The sequence below is a fragment of the Lissotriton helveticus genome, chromosome 5_1 (assembly GCF_964261635.1).
Source record: "Lissotriton helveticus chromosome 5_1, aLisHel1.1, whole genome shotgun sequence".
NCBI lineage: Eukaryota > Metazoa > Chordata > Amphibia > Caudata > Salamandridae > Lissotriton > Lissotriton helveticus.
The window spans coordinates 436,488,190-436,506,563 of record NC_136065.1 but is presented as its reverse complement, the minus strand read 5'-3'; the positions used below and the strand labels follow the sequence as shown (position 1 = coordinate 436,506,563).

The window sequence follows — 18,374 nt, the reverse complement described above, 5'->3', positions numbered from 1 at the left end:
GCGGTCCCTCCGGGTGATCTTGTATCCGTCCGGGATGGCGATGGCGATGTCGGGCGCAGAGGAGGCGTTCATCCAGGTTTCTGTGAGGAAGGTGACGTCTGGTGAAGTTGTGTCGAGCAGGTTCCAAAGTTCGATGGCGTGTCTGTGGACGGAGCGGGTGTTGAGCAGGATGCACTTGAGGTGATTGTTGCTGGTGCTCGGCTTGGCAGGTGCGGTGCAGGTCCGGAGGCAGGTGAACTTGCAGGCTTGGCAGGTGAAGGGTCCGTGGGTGCGTCTTGGGGTGGCTCGGTAGCAGGCTCGGTTTCGGTCGGGTTTGAGTGCGATGAGGGTGGCGGCGTCGTAGGTCCGTCGTGTGGGCTGGCAATGTCGGGGGCCAGGGGTCCTAGCACTGGGCGCGGTCCAGGCGCGGACGGGCGCAGACGGGCTTGCCTTTGGGGCGCCTTCGGCGCACAATCGGCGCGCCCGCTGCGCGTGAACGCTGCGTGTACGCGTGAGCGTCATAAGTAGGTAGATGGGAGGGCGGGTCAGCTGGGTGGCGGGAGCGGGGCAGCGAATGGGCTGGCGGGGGCGGGGCCGCAGGGAGGCAGTGGGGGGAAGAGTCTGTGGCGAGCGGGCGGCTCAGCAGCGGCTGGGTCGCTCGAGGCAGGCAGGCAAAAGCAGGTGGCAGGCAGCGGCAGTCAGCGGAGGAGCGTGGGGGCGACCTAGCCTGGAACAGGCTCAGCGGTCGCTCCCTCGTGAGAGCGCAGTCCCCTCAAGTAGGTAGCCGGGAGGGCGGGTCAGCTGGCTGGCGGGAGCGGGGCGGCGAATGGGCTGGCGGGGGTGGGGCCGCAGGGAGGCAGTGGCGGGAAGAGTCTGTGGCGAGCGGGCGGCTCAGCGGCGGCTGGGTCGCTCGAGACAGGCAGGCAAAAGCAGGTGGCAGGCAGCGGCAGTCAGCGGAGGAGCGTGGGGGCGACCTAGCCTGTCCAGGAGACACAGGCTCTGTCCCATCTTTGAACCCCCTACCTCCAATTACCTTGTAATTATGTCCGCATTCACTGGAACCAATGAAAATATTGTTATAATAACTAGTCATTTCTCTTTTAAGACAGAGTTTCCCCTTCTTTTCAAAATCCAGAAGCATCGCAGCATTAGTTCCACCATTAGAGGTGCTCCCTATACTCTCTTCCCATTTAGGAACTTTATGGTTCTTGTTTTTGGCTTTCTTTTGGAAACTCTCTCTTCTCTTCTCTACCATGTCCAGAAATTCTTTTTCCTTTTCATGTAAAGAACAGGTCAGGTTATTTTTGTGTGCATCATCTATATTAATTTTTCCTACAGTTAGAAAATAATCACTCATGTACTTAGCTACATCTCTAGTCGTATGTACAGGATTCAGGTTTCTTCGAACAGGAAGTTCAGAAAATGTCACGTCAGAGTTTGAATAGTAGTACTGTAAAGGTCCTCTTTTGTAAAATAAGCAAGTTAGTATACTACAGGAAATTCCATAGGTTAAGGGCAGGTGATGATAAGTCACGCCTTCAGCCACAGAAGTAGGTAGCTTCATACAGACATAACAGTCGTCTATTTCCATAGTTTCTACATAATGCACTAAAAGGTTTGCGAAAACATTTAAATGAGTCTTGTTCTTAATTTTGTTAAAGTGTAATCCTTCCTCATCTGGTGCTTCTAAAGTTACTTGTCTCCGTTTCAGGCTAAGTGGTTTGTCCAATGTATTTACTCTTCGTGGTGTAATTCTAGTGTATGATTCTACAGTATCGTCAGGTAAATTATTATTTGGGTCAAGACTTGGGTTTTTACTCATCATAGAAGGGATGGTTATTGTTAGTCCTATCCAAAGGATCAGTACTATTGCCTCACTACATAAACATACTTGGCAGCATGTTTTACAATAACTTCGTCTCGGTCTCCCATTCTCAGAAGAATCAGCCATTTCTGCTCAAAAGAAGCTTCAACCCCTCTTTGTAACTCTGCACAATTTGCTTACTCGAGTAACCTTTTTAGGGTGGTTCTGCTTCTTCCTCGGACTGTTCAGCAATCAATTCTCCGTCACTCTCAGTACTTTCGTCACTTATTTCCAGATTCTCAAATTCTTCTAGTACATAGTAAGTCCATTCAGGGCTCGAATACTTGTTATTCAGCTTTTTAATGCGAGCACTCCTTCTCCTTTGTTTTGTCACCACTGGGTCAGTTTGACTCGAGACCTCATTTGATTGTTCAGGCTCCTCGTCTATTGTCTTCAGACGCAATCTCAGCCTTTTCACAAATCTGGGTAGAGTCACCTTTCTTCAGTCTTTTAACTGGCACTGTGTCTTGGCCTTCTTCAAACACCCTTTTATTTTCGTTCAATTGTGGCACATTTGGATCAGGTTCGTCTTTTTTTCAGTATTGTTACCTAACTGACTAGGTCCAGGTCTTTCATCTGTTTCTTCTGCCTGGTCCCTAAACTGGCCTTGTTCAGGTGTCTGCTGAGTTTGGCTTTGATCTGTTTCGATGTCTTCTTCCTGAACACAATTGTCTAATCCTACCTGTTCCTGTTCAAGCTCTTCGAACTCTTGATTTTCTTCCGCATGTACTTCCGCCCTAATTTCTATCTGTCCCTTTTCTGGTGCAGGTGTTTTTGGAGGAGTGTCTATTACCTGCTCTCTCCCTACAAGGTCCTCCTCAGAATCAGATTTTACATGGATTTCGATGATCTGAGTAGCTTCTTCTTCACCTGTCTCGTCCTCACTATCCCACTGTCTATCTAGTTGAGCGTGACTCCTGGTTCGTATAGGATCAATTGTCAGATCGATAAATGGAATCCAATCTTCTTGACTGGAGCTTGGTTGTTCTTCAGCTACTTCAGGACCAATGTCTTGGGATCCTTCAGCTGCGCAACCTTCAGCCTCAGTTTCGTCCGGTTCAGTCACTCTCTTCGTGTGGCTGGCATGGATCCAGCGCGGTACTCCTGCACACTTTACAGCTGTGGTGGTTACCAGGATCACCTGTCGTGGCTTTCCCCACCTGGGTTCAAGGCAACTTTTCCGAGTGTGCTTCTTTATTGCGACCTAGTCACCTGGATTCAGAGCATGTGCTGGAGTCGTTGGCCTGGCGACGTCTTCTCCCCCAACCTGGCGAGAGATAGAACGTACTTGGTCAGCCAGCTCTTTACAGTATTCCAGTACCAAATCATCAGATATGCTTATTATTTTGTATCCTGGCACCCATGCTTGCCGCATTGCTCTTCCCATCAGGATTTCATGGGGACTCAAGCCGTGTTCCGGTCTGGAATACTTCTGAGTCCCATTAACACAAGAGGCAGAGCATCTGGCCATTCCAGTTGAGTGTATTCTCACATCTTTTCCAATCTTGATTTGATTGTGCCATTTATCTGTTCTACCACTCCATAAGCCTCTGGGCGATATGCACAGTGCAGTTTTTGAGTGATTTTGAATTCTTCACAGATTTGACTTATTATTTCATTCTGGAAATGACTTCAATTAAGACTGGGAAACCATAACGAGGTATTAGTTCCCTAAGTAACAATTTTGCCACTGTGATACTGCCATTTCTTCGTGCAGGGAAAGCTTCCACCCATTTTGAAAACAGGCAGACAATGACAAGTAGATATTTCATTCCTCGACAAGGGGGCAATTGAATGAAGTCAAGTTGTAATCTAATAAAAGGGCCTTCTGCCTTTCCAATTTTCCCTGGTAACACTATGGTTTTCTTTCCAGGGTTAAATTGTTGGCAGGTCAAACACCTCTGGCAGAGTGCTTCTGCTACGCTTCTAAATTTCGAGTTGAACCATGTTTGGCGGAACATGCGAATCATCGCATCTCTGCCTACATGTGTGTTTCCATGGATCAGCCTAGCCATAGGAGCAAGCATACAGTCTGGCAACACAGGCATATCATCAAGGTACACAATGACACCATCTTCATGCCTCCTACGACAACCCAAGTTTCTCCATCTTTGCCTCTCCTGTGGGTCTGCTGCTTCCTGTAAGTCTCTCACTTCCTCCCATGTATTCACTCCCTCGAGCATCAACAGTTGGCAGCTGCTTCCGTTTCCCCCAACCTTTACATTGATTGCCATTTTGTATTTTACACAATGTTGGGCTAACTGGTCAGCATATCGATTACCTGCTGTCACATCGTCATCGCCATATTTGTGAGCAGCACACTTGACCACAGCCAATTATTTTGGTAACTGGATTGATTCCGGTAAATCCTGTACATATTTTCCATTTCGGATAGGGGTGCCTGAAGAAGTCAGGAACTCCCTCTGTAGCCACAATTGGCCAAAGTCATGCACAACCCAATAACCATACTGGCTATCAGTATATATGTTTATTCTCAAATTTCTCCCAAATTTACAAGCTTTTGTCAATGCAATTAATTCGGCTATTTGTGCAGACTTGACTCCATATAAATAGGATGCTTCCACTGAACGTTCTAGAGTGCACACTGAGTAGGCAACGCTCAGGCCCCCGTCCTCATGTCTAATGCAAGAGCTGTCTACAAACATCTCATTATCTTTACTGTACAGAGGGCTCTCTTTGATGTCTGGGCGTGGTTTGGTACTGAACTCAGTCAAATCAATGCAATTATGTGCAAATTCTTCCCTCACTTCCTCTGCAAATGAGCTGGGTAGTAAGGTAGCTGGATTCAAAATATTACATCGTTCGATGGTTACATTTCCTGCACCTACAAGGATTCTCTCATACTTAGTCAGCCGACTAGGTGTGAGGTACTGGGTTTTTGTCCTTGTCAGTAAAATTACAACAGAATGTGGAACATACACAGTTACTGGATGTCCCATAACAATGCACTCACTTTGTTCAAGACTCATGCAAGTTGCGGCTACAGCTTTCAGACATCCAGGTAATCCAGCTGCTACTGGGTCCAATGTGGAAGAAAAGTATGCCACTGGACGTTGAGTCAAACCATGAATTTGGGTCAGGACTGAAAGTGCACAATTATCTCGTGTGTCACAGAACAGTGCAAAATCTTTTGAGTAATCGGGCATTCCTAAGGCAGGAGCAGTACAGAGACAGTCTCGTAATTTTGTAAAAGCTGTCATGCTTTCGTCATCCCATTCTACTGGGTCACTTGCTCCTTTCTTTGTCATATTTATCAATGGTTTTGCTAAGACTGCAAATCCCACAATCCACTGCCTACAGTAACCTACAACTCCAAGGAACATTCTGATTTCCTTCTGGGTATTTGGTAATTCCATGTTTCGAATTATCCTGATTCTTTCTGAGGTGACTTTCCTGATACCTCTTTCTATCTGGTGTCCCAGATATTTCACTGATGTGGTACAGAATTGCAGTTTTTCGGGTGATACTTTATGTCCACCTTCACCTAAGTGGTTCAGCAAGGCAATTGTGTCAGTCACACAGTCTTTTCGACTTTTAGACGCCACCAAAAGGTCGTCTACGTATTGCACCAATACAGATTTTCTGGGCAAAATTTTGGTTTCAAGGCACTTTTTCAGAATCTGATTAAAGATTGAGGGGCTTTCTGTATACCCCTGAGGAACGCGATTCCAGACGTACACGTGACTGTCGAATTCAAATGAGAAAAGAAATTTGCTGTCTGGATGCAATGGAATTGAAATGAATGCATGACATAAGTCAATGACGGTAAACCATCCAGCATTCCATGGAATTTGGTATAGAATTACTGCAGGGTTTGGCACAACAGGACAACAAGGAACCCCAATTTTGTTAACCTTGCGCAGGTCCTGTACTACCCTGTACTTCCCACTAGGTTTCTTGATTCCAATTATGGGCGAATTACAGGGGCTGCTCATTACTTCTTGTATGATGTTTGCTTCTAACAATCTTTTTATTTCAATGGCAACTCCTGCTTTTACTTCTGCACTCATTTTGTACTGTTTGATATTTGGGTATACTGCATTTTCTTTTATGGCTATTTTAATTGGGTCAACATTTTCCATTAATCCTACATCTTTACCAGTAAAATCCCATACCTCTGGTTTCACTGTTTCTTGGAGCTCTTCAGGCAAGTCTTGCATTGTCAGTCTTTTAATTTCAGAGTCTGGTCTAGCTAACATCAATTTATAAATTCCATCTTCGTCTGGGGTCTGAATTTCGCGCCATTTGGTGTGCAAAAGATAGTACAATTCATTTTGCACAGCAAATCTCGTCCCAATAGGTTCACAGGACTGGAGTCGCAAACAACAAATCTATGCATCTCTTTAAAATTTCCAATTTTAATTTCCATAGGTTTTGTAACTGGGGTACTAATTAGCTGATTAGAAACACCCACTACTTGGTTGGCTTCTCCCGAGAGGGGTAGGTTAGGAACATCTGCTGTTCTCACAGTAGAACGGGTAGCACCAGTGTCCAACAGAAAGGTGACGTCATTTCCTTCAACCTTTCCTTCAATGTATGGCCCTGACTGGTCCACCGGCAAGGAGGCGCCAAGCACGCACTCCTCGTCCACCCCCCTCAGGCACCGTCAGTAGGTGTCGTCACAGAAAAATGTGTCATTTAACAGGAATTGTGAAGTTGCTGCATTTCTATCCTCCCTTCTTTCCCACACTTCGGTGTCTTCGCCCTGAGGTGCTTTGCTCCTATAATTTTGTCTAGGTGCACAAGGCAACTGATTCTGTTTTACCTGTCGCTGGGTCTTTCGTGGTTTCTTATTCTGCGTCTGTGGATTTAAATCAGTTATTTGAGCGTTACCATTCTGTACATGTGGACACTCGTCTCTCCAGTGACCTATCTGTCCGCACCCGTGACAGGGGAATTTCTTTTTGGTCTCTTCTCTGCTCATTTTTACTCTGGGCTTTCCCCCACCCCCGGGGCCTTGATTCTGGTTACTGGTTAATTTATTTAGCTGTTGTTCCTGTTGTTCTGCCAATTTTACCTGTGCCCACATAACTTTTTCCTTAAATGCCTTTCGTTTGTCTGCCATCTCATCCTCACAATATTTGGCGTACTTCAGGACCTCATCAATTGGTTTAGAATGCCAGCAGATTTTATTGTCTTAGATCCACTGCGAAATCTCAGGCCTTAACCCTAGCACAAATCGATAAATGAAATGGGTCATGTCCTTCATTTCTATATTATCTAGGCCACTGTACGTCTTGAACACCTGTAACAGTCGTTCATAATAGGAATGCACAGTTTCGTCTCTATTCTGGGTAGTTCTATCTATTCTGGTCCAATCAGTTTCTTTGGCAGGCACCTTCCCTTTCAGATGCAACATTACCTGATTGTACTTTTTCATTACCTCAGCTGAAGGAGCCCCTGTGTTAGGGTACCTCTGGAATTCCTCACTAGGCCAATCAATAGCAATTTTGCATTCTGTCCACAAATCTACGGGAAGTACAATGTCAAAGAAACCATCCAAATCTTTCCAGAGGCATTTCTGTACCTTCACAAACCTTTCTACCTGTCTATACCAATCTACAGGTTTTTCTCGTAATTTTGGGAAATCATTGGTAAAGGACACAATTTCCTGTTGGGACCATGGAACATGCACATACTTTCCACCTGGCACTTCTCGCATAGGATATCATTTTTCTGCCTTGTCTGCTTCTTTTAAGACATATTCGGAAGTCATTTGTTTTGATCTAATCTCCTCCTTTTTCTTTGCCCACCTGGCTTTCCATTTTTCTAATTCTCCCCATTTTTGCAACAGGTTCAACAATTCTCTGATCTGTACCTTTTTCCCTGACACATTCATGTTTTCTAAATCTTTGTCTGAGAACTCTGCTCTGTAGGGTTTTTGCAACACTTTAGATTTCCCAATATCTATTCCCATACTAGCTGCGGTGTCCATTAATTTCTCATGGAGCACGCTGGTATTACGGGTGATACTTTTGCAAATAAACAGCAATTCTTCCTCAGTAAAAGTATTTAGTCTGTCTAACCCCACATTTCCGGCCATCAGTTCTTCCAATTCTATTCTTAATTTGTAAATATCTAATGGTTTAGACTGAGGATTTGGTTTCTCTAATTCTCGACTCCATCTCTCAATTTCTTCAGGAGTCACTATGGTGGCACTTCTAGTACCAGAAGCTGACTCAATCTGCACTTCCCTTGTATTGAAAGGAGTGTTCTTCCTCCGTGAATCCCTTTCTGGTTCCCTTATTAATAAATCCATCAAAGAAACCTCAGACTCACATTCACTTGCCTGATCATCTACAATTAAAGGCTCTTTTCTCGGTTGTACTACAGCTGGGGTAATCATTGGAGGTTTTGGGTTATTCTGTTTATCCCCGTACAAAGGAACAACTGGTCCAATAGTTACTGGGATTGTCAAGGCTTCAGGACTTGTATTTAGTTGGGAGATTTTCTGAATTAATTCTGTTCTTTGTTTAGCTATGGCCTCTCGTTCTCTTTCTGTAGCATTTTTTCCAGGCTTGTTTCATGCACTATTTGCGGAGTTAGGGTAGGAACATAATTCGGGGCAGTTGGATGAGTCATACCTGGTCCCTCACCATAGTTAGGTTCGAGAATGGATTCCCTGTGCTTAAAGGTCTCGGCTCCTCCTGATAAGGGGGTATTAAACAGCCGTCTCTTGCACTTACTGGTCTTGATCCTTCATTATAAGGAGGTGGATTCTTCATTAGCAATTCCTCCAAATAATCATCATCTGAATCCCCACCGGTCATTAAATGCTTGGTCTTTTCTGTCCTTTTCCCTCCCATGGGTTCTTCTAGTGTTATTACAGGGTATAGTCCTTTTGTTATCATGTTCTATCTCCACTGCTTCATTTTTTTCTCTTTGGCTTCTCCATGCATTTTCGGGTACCATTTCCTTATTCCTTTGTCAATTCTAGGTCTATCTCGTTCAAAAGCCTCTATCTCCCATTCTTCTAAGGCCTCATATTGCGTTAGTCTGGGTCTGGGATGTAAATCATTCATTCGGGTTCTCAAATTGAACGGAATCCGGCTATTAAAAGTACCATCTAATGGAAATGCCAAAATTCTGTCATTTTTAGTATATTCCACCCAATTTTCCAACCATACACAGGTGTGATACCCTTTGTCAAATAACATGAATGATGCGGGAGTATTAGGTGGTGGAATAACTATTCCTTCTCTAGTTTTGATGGGCTTATCCTTCTTGAAATAATTTTTAACTTTGTCTACTAAAGTCATTTTTCTCTTGCTTCCGTACATATTATAAGGTCTGCCTTTTAGCATCTGTTCTTTAGCGAACCCTAAGTATTTCGGATCAGGTAAAAATTCTGGATACCACATATATTTTGCAACCCTAGATCGTGCGCAAATGCGTTCTTCTGTTTACTAGGTTCTTCCAATGCTAACACGACTTTCAATTTTCTTAAACTAATCAACTCTGTGGTTGCAAAATAATTTCGACCAATGATTGCGCGATATCAAAATAATTCAACCAATGGGTGCGCCGCGTTTCTCGCATACGAGTTCCCACGCTTCTGTGCTCACCCCTCCTTTACAATTCTGCCTCAGCTACACACCCGCTGTCTCAACCAAATACCAGCGCGGCACTGAGTGACGTCAGCGCAGCTCCGCAACTGACTCCCTCCTTCACAAGGTAAGAAACACTTCGAATTCTACCTTTTAAAGTGCAAGTGCTTAGTTAAATTTACAACGAAAACACATTCGCCACTGTACTCGAGTGTCTAGAAAGAAAAGATTTGTTTCACTGCAAGTAAACTTTTCTATTTACTTTTCAAATACTACGAGTAGATGCCTTCTGCCTACTCTTCACACAAGCATCAGTGAACCTGTTACTCCTTTGACTCATCCACTTTGGGATATATACTAAGCCAAAAGTTTCACTAGTGAACTCCTTTGCTACCAATCAAGCTTAGACGAACCTGCTACTCCTTCCGTGTGACCCTTACTAGGTTATATCACAATAGAAGTTTTGCCAGCGAACTCTTTGCTACCATTTATTCATACATTTATACAGAAAACCCTAATTAGTGCTTCCAGTTCTGCCTAACCTGCACCAATTTTCCTCGAGCCACTGACCTCACTGCGCGATGGATTCTCCTCACCACCCGCTATTCTCTCCCCGGGGATTTCAAACAAACATATAACAATCACTAACGAGTCGATTAGTACATATATCAATATAGCAGCAAGAAAAACAATTTAAAACATTTCATAATTTCTTAAAGCAATAAAACATCAATTGTACATTCGATCGATCGTAACAGAAATATATTATTTTCACAATTTAGCAGCAAATAACCTACCTACCTATCCTAACAAGTCCTACCTAACTTTAACTAGTCCCTAACCATCACCTCTGCTACCAGAACATTACTGATAGAGGGCGCAGGTCACCCGACTATAATTTACCATATGCACTTTGGGCCCATAAATTTTCAATACACCATATTTATTAATCAGGTAACCCTGCACTCTACTACCAGTAACCCTGTTTCCTTCCTATTGTATTTTCCAGTGTACCCGACTTACCAATCCACCGCTACGGGTACCTATGACCACAATGGATCAGGGAGCTAGCTGTAAAAGAAAGGCAGACACCAAAATACAAAATACCTTTTCTATGTTTGCACTCATATAATAACCACAAACTCAGAAAGTTTTAGAAAACCTTTATCTAAAGTTCATCGTTTTCAGAAAGCATAAGGTTTACAGCAATTAGACTGTCAATAACTAGAATTATAAAGAGCACGTATCCATATAGGAAATAAATCAGGCCAACCATTTAGAATTTCTAAAGGAAGGTAAAAACAGGGAAAATGCTACTAAGAATTTTCAGGAATTTAGACTAGTCATGGAGTGACTAAAGGACGGGGAAAAATAAGGAACATGCTAGAATGTATCCCTTCAAAAGTGGGCGCAGTACGAGAATTTAGTCAGTCTATGGAGACTCGAAAAGTAACATGTGACTATAGGGAGGGTAAAAGTGGAACACGCTAGTATTTCAGAGTAATCACTTCATTTAGCTAAAGGAAGGTAAAGAAAAGGAACATCTATATTTCATAAGCTGTATGCAGGAACGTACTTAAAGGATAGGGATAAATTGGAACATGCTAATATAACAACTATGATGTATGACTTTTTCATTTGTCAGTGCAAAGAAAGCATGGAAAATCAATATGCAAGTGTACGTCTTTATTAAAGCAAGGCAAAGAATGAAAGATGCAGAATAGATTTCCCAGCACTATATTTACCTAGAACGGTGTGAAGACCAACCTTGGCCACAGGTCAGTTAAGGACAAGAGAAACCCCAAGGAAGGACAGTCGCCAGTAGGCCAGCAGGGGCAGAATGGACACCCCAGGACAGGACAGGAAAACCAGATTAGGATCAGGACAGGACCATCAAGGAAAGACCAGCACCCGCAGTTCGGTAGCAACGCCTGCGCTACACCCTCTCTGCAGATATCAGTCAGAACCCCGATTGGGTTATCGAATTCCCCAGCAAAGTGCTCTGCCAGCACTTAAGGTTCTTGAAACCCCGCTTGGGTCTGTGGAAATTTCGCACAGAGTGCTCCGCAACTCTCTGTATCAGTCACCTATTGAGTGCGTTGGGTCAGTGACAGGTCAGCTATTCGGACAAGTCGGACGAATTCTCTAGCTAAACCTAGGCTAGTTATACTGTTTTTGGGTCAATGTACCACCCCCCCAAATGTTGCAAGTGTAAGAATCCCCAATTTCGATTGGTCCTCTGGTAGGACAGGTCAGCACACCAACCAGGATTAACTTCTACAAACCCCAATTTGCATCTTTCGGGACCGCCTATTGAATTTGGGGTTCCCATGACATATTCTACAAAATACAATGGAGAATACAAAGATTATATACAATTGTGTCAATTGCAGGACAGTTCAGCTTCTTCTACTAGGCGAAGGTGCATCTTCCCAGGCGCATCTTGGCGGGGACCTCTGGGTTGGCGCACGTTCAATGTCACAGAGTTCATCCTCTGGCGGAAAACCGTCATGCGCAGAAAGGCTGTTCAATATGGAGTATTCCCTTCCCTCATGCCCAAGGATTATGATACATGAAAAGTAAATAAAAACAATTTAGAACACAGAAATAAATGAATACACTGTATACCAGGAATCCCTATATGACTCCCCTGACTTTATATTAACTATAGCATTAAGATTAGTGCAAAACGAACAGCAATGCAGAAAGCGGCAGAGCAAGCTTCAGCATGTGAGAACACAAAGCGGCCATCTTAAAGCTAGTGCACAAGCGCAAAGGTTTCCCACCAGAACTGCCAGTACGTCACGTGAGTGTGACAGACGCATGCACAGATGAAATTCCCGCTAAGCAGCGGCCATTTTAGTGGCAAGCGTATTATGGTTAATAAACACATAAGCAAGCTTCTCTAGGACATCCTGTGTAGTGTAAAATGTGCAATATTAGTAACACGAACATTTTGGTTATACTTATTAACATTATTTGAGGTTCTTGATACAAGCAAGTCGCTTTACGTGCGAATCCTTGCTCCATCACTGCATTACGCTGAAACTTTCAAAGCACCTTGAGCTAATATGTATACTTTTTGCTAGATTGTATGTCTCTTGCAAGTCGACTGTTGTAAAGCGCTCCGATACCTTCGGGTCTTTCCAGTGCTATAGAAAATTCCTAAAATAAAAATAAATAAATAAAAAAATCCATCCTTTTTTTGCTCAACTCATCACCCCAATGTGGAGCCAGCCATATCAAACCAGTCTTGACCCTGCTCCTCATGGGAACAGTCCAGTCAGAACTGTCAGGCCAGGTTCTCCATGGACAGAAAACAAGCATTCTGGGACCGGTTTAAGGGTATCTCCCCTCATCAGCCAGGCTAGCTTAAATCAAGTGGCACAGTGAGTATGGGGCCCTTATTTGGGCCTACCCTTCCCACTTAGGGTGACAAAAGCACAAAGAAGAGATGATGGACGGTATGCTAACCAATGAAAACATTCACCCCTAGTCTGGGGTTAATCCATTGTTTTTTGCCCACCAAGCCACCCCAGTTTGGATCCAGCTGTATGCAAATCAGTCTTGACCCTGCTCCTCATAGGAACAGTGCATCCTGAACTGTCAGGCCAGGTCCTCCCTGGACAGTAAACAAACATCCTGGGACCGGTTTAAGGGTATCACCCCCATCAGCCGTGTAGTAAAAGGGAAGGTTTTGGTCTGGCAAGTGGGTGCAATTGCCAGGTCAAAATAGCAGTATAAAACTGCACACACAGACACTACAGTAGCAGGTCTGAGACTTGTTTGCAGGGCTACTCATGTGGATATCACAATCAGTGCTATAGGTCCACTAGTAGCATTTGATTTACAGGGCCTGTGCACACCTGGTGCACATTACTAGGGACGTACCAGTATATCAAATATGACAATCATTGATAAAGTAATCACCAATACAATTTACACAGGGAGCACATGCACGTTAGCAGTGGTCAGCAGTGGTAAAGTGCCCAGAGTCCTCAAACCATCAAAAACCAAATGCAGCACACAGTAAAAAATACACAGGAGGTCAGTAGTAAGACAGGGGAAATAAAACCAAAGATGCCAGGTCTAACATATTCCCAATGATAATATTTGCAAAGCGGTCACCTGTGGTCCAAGTACACATTTACCAGATACCACTGTCTTGACACTGGAGGGATGTATGTTATTACATCGCATACTAATACCAAGCATGCCATTACAACGCGGGTATTACTACGTGATCTCAATGACAACGACATGCCATTACATCGCAAACTTTTACCACGACTATGCCTTTACCACGCATGCCATTACAACGCAAAGGCATGGGTGGTAAAGCTATACTTGTGGTTAAAGTTTGCCAGGTAAGAGACTACCCTACCCCTACACAACCCTCCCCAACCCTCAGTCCTCTCCCTACAATAACACTACACTACCCTGCACGACCCCCCGACATTACCCTAAAACACTACACTACACAAACACTACAACACAACCGTAAAACACTACACTATACAAACACTACAATACTACCCTAAACCCAAAAACACTACACAAATACTACACTACCCTATACCCAAAAACACTACACAAACACTACACCACTACCCTAAACCATAAAACACTACACTATACAAATACTACAACACTACCCGAAACCCAAAAACACTACACAAACACTACACCACTACCCTAAACCATAAAACACTACACTATATAAATACTACAACACTACCCTAAACCCAAAAACACTACACAAACACTACAACACTACCCTAAACCCTAAAACACTACACTATACAAATACTACCCTAAACCCAAAAACACTACACAAACACTACATCACTACCCTAAACCCCAATGCACTACACTACTCAAAAACTACAACACTACCTTAAACCCTAAAACACTACACAAGCACTACAATTCTACCCTAAACCCAAAAATACTACACCAACACTACAACACTGCCCTAAACCCTAATGCACTACACTACTCTAACACTACAACACTACCCTAAACCCTAAAACACTACACTACACAAACGCTACCCTAAACCCTAAAACACTACACTACACAAACCCTACAACACTACCCTAAACCCAATAACACTACACTACACACAAAAAACACTACACTAAACCCTAAAACACTGACACTACCCTAAAACACTACACTACACAAACACTACAACACTACACTAAACCCTAAAACACTGACACTACCCTAATACACAACATTACACAAACACTACAGCACTACGCTAAACCCTAAAACACTGACACTACCCTAAAACACCACACTACACAAACACTACAACACTACTCTAAACCCTAAAACACTGACACTACCCTAATACACAACATTACACAAACACTACAGCACTACGCTAAACCCTAAAACACTGACACTACCCTAAGACACAACACTACACAAACACTACAACACTACACTAAACCCTAAAACACTGACACTACCCTAAAATACTACTCTACACAAACACTACAACATTACTCTAAACCCTAAAACACTGACACTACCCTAAAATACTACACAACACAAACACTACAACACTACACTAAACCCTAAAACACTGACACAACCCTAAAACACTACACTACACAAACACTGTAAAAATACCCTAACACGTAAAACACAACCCCCACCACACAAACATTAGAACACTACTTTGACACTACCCTAAACCCTACAAAAGTAACCCCCACCCCAAGTGCAAACCCCCTTACCTCTCTTTCCTCATGGTTCCTCTCCAGCGTAGCCATCTCTGCTCCCGGTTTCTGCTTCCTGCTTCAAGGGGCGGTTCACGATGTTGTGAGGAAACAGCCTCAGTTTCCTCACAACGAATTGGATAGCCATTAGATTGCATGCGTAAAAAAAGCGCATGCAATGTAATGGTATGCGTAGTAAACGCTACGCGTTGTTACATCACATGCGTTGTAACACATGTGATGTAGTAGCAACGCTTAGTAAAAGTTGTGTTGTGTTGAATTGGCTGTTTCCTCTCTGGAGCAGATGCGCAAGCAGGACAAGCTTCTTTTGGACATCATTTTGGTAAAAAATGTTATATATTTTTGCTTTTTTTCTGTGCTGGGTTTTCTGGCTTTCCTGCCGCCCTCCCTTCTGACATTATTCTGCATTCTGTCGATCAATTGTTCATTTTGCCCTCCCTTCCATGTGCTTCTGCTGGCTGTTCTATTATAGGCTCACGAATATCAATGAAGATACTAAAAACAAATTATATTATTTATTTTAATCCAGGGTCGCCATCATCCACTCATAAATGGGACAAAGCCTAGCAGTTTGCAATGGATGTCCACCCCAGTGTGAGCTTAGACTGATTTGCATGTCTATGATCCCTATGCAATACACAGATTAATTTATTTTTTCTCAAATATCGTCAATCTTGCTAGGAATGGGGAGTTTTATTTTCTACAGAAACCCAGTTTGCATTTGGGTGCAAGTCAGGAACCATGTGAGAGCTTGTTCTTTTTCCTAAACTGCCGGTTGTCACTCCCGGAACCTAGACAATGAGCTGCTCTTAATGAAATAAACAGACTTAAGAGCGGAGGACATGCCTCGTGGATCTCTCACAATTTAAGTGAAAATCCAAAATGCCCCAGAGATTTTAGTCTGTTTAGGATTTTGATGCCTGATCATTTTGGGAAAGTTCTGGAACTCATAATTAATATCTACTATACTTCACAATTAGCAGTCCTTAGGTGCACTTCAAATAGGCCCCTCTTCAGGTGTATTTTAAAGTTTGTCAAATTAAGTTGGCATTAAAAATCGTTGTGCCACTTTGGGTGGCCTTGCCACCGAGTTCTTTAATGTCAGGTAATAATAATAATTACTACCCTCTGTCTGGATTGGAGTATAGTAACAGGTGCAAATTATTACACACTTTAACGGTACTCATTTTAACAAACTTACAAGATGAGAAGTGAGTGGACACACTGGGATTCATATCTCCGATCTTAAGTTTACACACAAATGTCTACCATCGATGAATTACGCCACTGAACTATCTTACTATCTACAGCTGGGGTTCCTACCCAACCAGGCCTCCCTCTGGGTTTTTTTGTTTTAACCCTGTTTAAGGTGAAACGTTCTCTGTAAATGTTCATAAGTGTAAAGTTTTGGATGTGTTGATTTCTAATCGTTCTAGCGCGCTATTGAGCAGTTTTTGGTAGTGTGATATTGAATGAATTGCAGTATTCTTCGACTTTGGTTCTTAGCAGCCTTGTGAGTATGGTTAAGGTGCCTTCGAACAACTTGTGGGTGGGCAAGACGACCAAGGCCAAATATGTTATGGGCAAAATGCCTACAGAGACATTGGTTCATAGTGATGAAATCAACAAACCTTCACAGGGCCCACTGATACGTGGTCCTTTTAAACCAACAAAGAAGACATTGGCACAGAAGCTGAAATATTAAATACGTATTTATTAAACCACAAATGAGTGAGATGACGTCACAAAGAAGCCTTAGCAACTAAATGAGGCAGTCTGAGGAGTGCAGAAAACAGAGGCCTTATATATGCTTAGGGTTACATAGTCATCATAAGACCAAGGGGCAGTCCTGGCACATGTAAGCATGCAAAAATGACTAAGATGGGCATACAAGATCTGCTTGCTCAACAAAGTGGGAGGAGAGTTACTTCTCCATACAGCAGCAAAAATAGCCTGACAGTTATACTAGAGAAGCAGGTGCATTCTACTAGCTAGGCCCTTCTGGGCATGTGCGAAGGTGGAAGATGCTAAATATAGTTTGTTTCTAGGCAGATTACAAGAGCAGTCAACACTGAGGGAGGACAGGGCACATGGTGAGCACGTGGCAGCACATGGCAAACAAAATGGCTGCCAGAAATACAAAATGGCTCTCAGCTCATGCTAACAAATCCATCCAATATTTAACAATAGGCAAGATGTTATGTTATGTTATACATTCTTGTAAAGCGCATGGCTGCCCCAGCAACGTGGCGTCCCAGAGCTAAGACTGACAGGTGCATACAGGGAAGGTTTAACTAGAGGTTAGAGAAGAGCCAGGTTTTAATCAATTTTCTGAAGGCCCTGTTGAAACAAGTTGAAGATTGTTTTTTTGGGGGGAGTTTTATATAGCGCGAACTAGACCCGAAGGTATCAGAGCACTTTACATGAGCACCAGTTGTGTTACAGATGGACACATTATTTTTTGTTAGACACTGGAGATTAAGTGATTTGCCCAGAATCACAGGATGCTGAGACACAAACCCGGTTCCCTAGCTTCAAGGTCGACCACCCTAGCCATTAGGCCACATCCTGTCCCCAAGATTGGTGTTTTTCCCTTAACCTCATGGCTGCTTCTGACGGCCAACGGCCGTCGCGTGCACTACCTTTGTAGTGATGTGCACGTCCGTTGGCCGCCGCGACCCCGCCCGCTCAATAGAATGATCCGCACTAGCGCGGAACATTCGGCGCAGCTAAGGGGTTAAGAAAACTACTCATCGTGGGCTCTCTGCCAGTGTACAGGTTATTGCTATGTACTCAGGGACACATCAGTGTTGCCATAACTGACCCAAAATATATTGTATTGTAATTGCATTTACATAGCACTTACTACCCATGACTAGCCATCAAAGCTCTTTTTTGGCGAGTAGCATGCTACTCCAGAACCCATAATGGATTAGTGGTGAATTAGTATAGTGAAAATATGTAATTTGAGTGTTTGGCTATCGGTGATCCACCAACCCTAACAATCTACATCATGATCATGGTAGGTCTAACGCATGATGGCAGAACGAAGCACAATGGTATGGTTACAAGGATTATACAACATATTTAAATTGAGTTCATTCATTAAAATGAATGACAATTCATAATCACTTTCATAGCTCCGTTATGTATAATTTCTAGATATGACAGCATTTTGCCCTGGTGTAATATCAGTCAAATGCCTGTCGT

At 43.3% G+C, this 18,374-nt stretch overlaps 1 protein-coding gene across 1 annotated transcript in view; it reads left to right on the top strand.

Annotated features, from left to right (window-relative positions):
- Nucleotides 1-18,374, top strand: part of CCDC27 (coiled-coil domain containing 27) — a 295,166-nt gene that overhangs the window by 206,397 nt on the left and 70,395 nt on the right. The window lies entirely within an intron of this gene.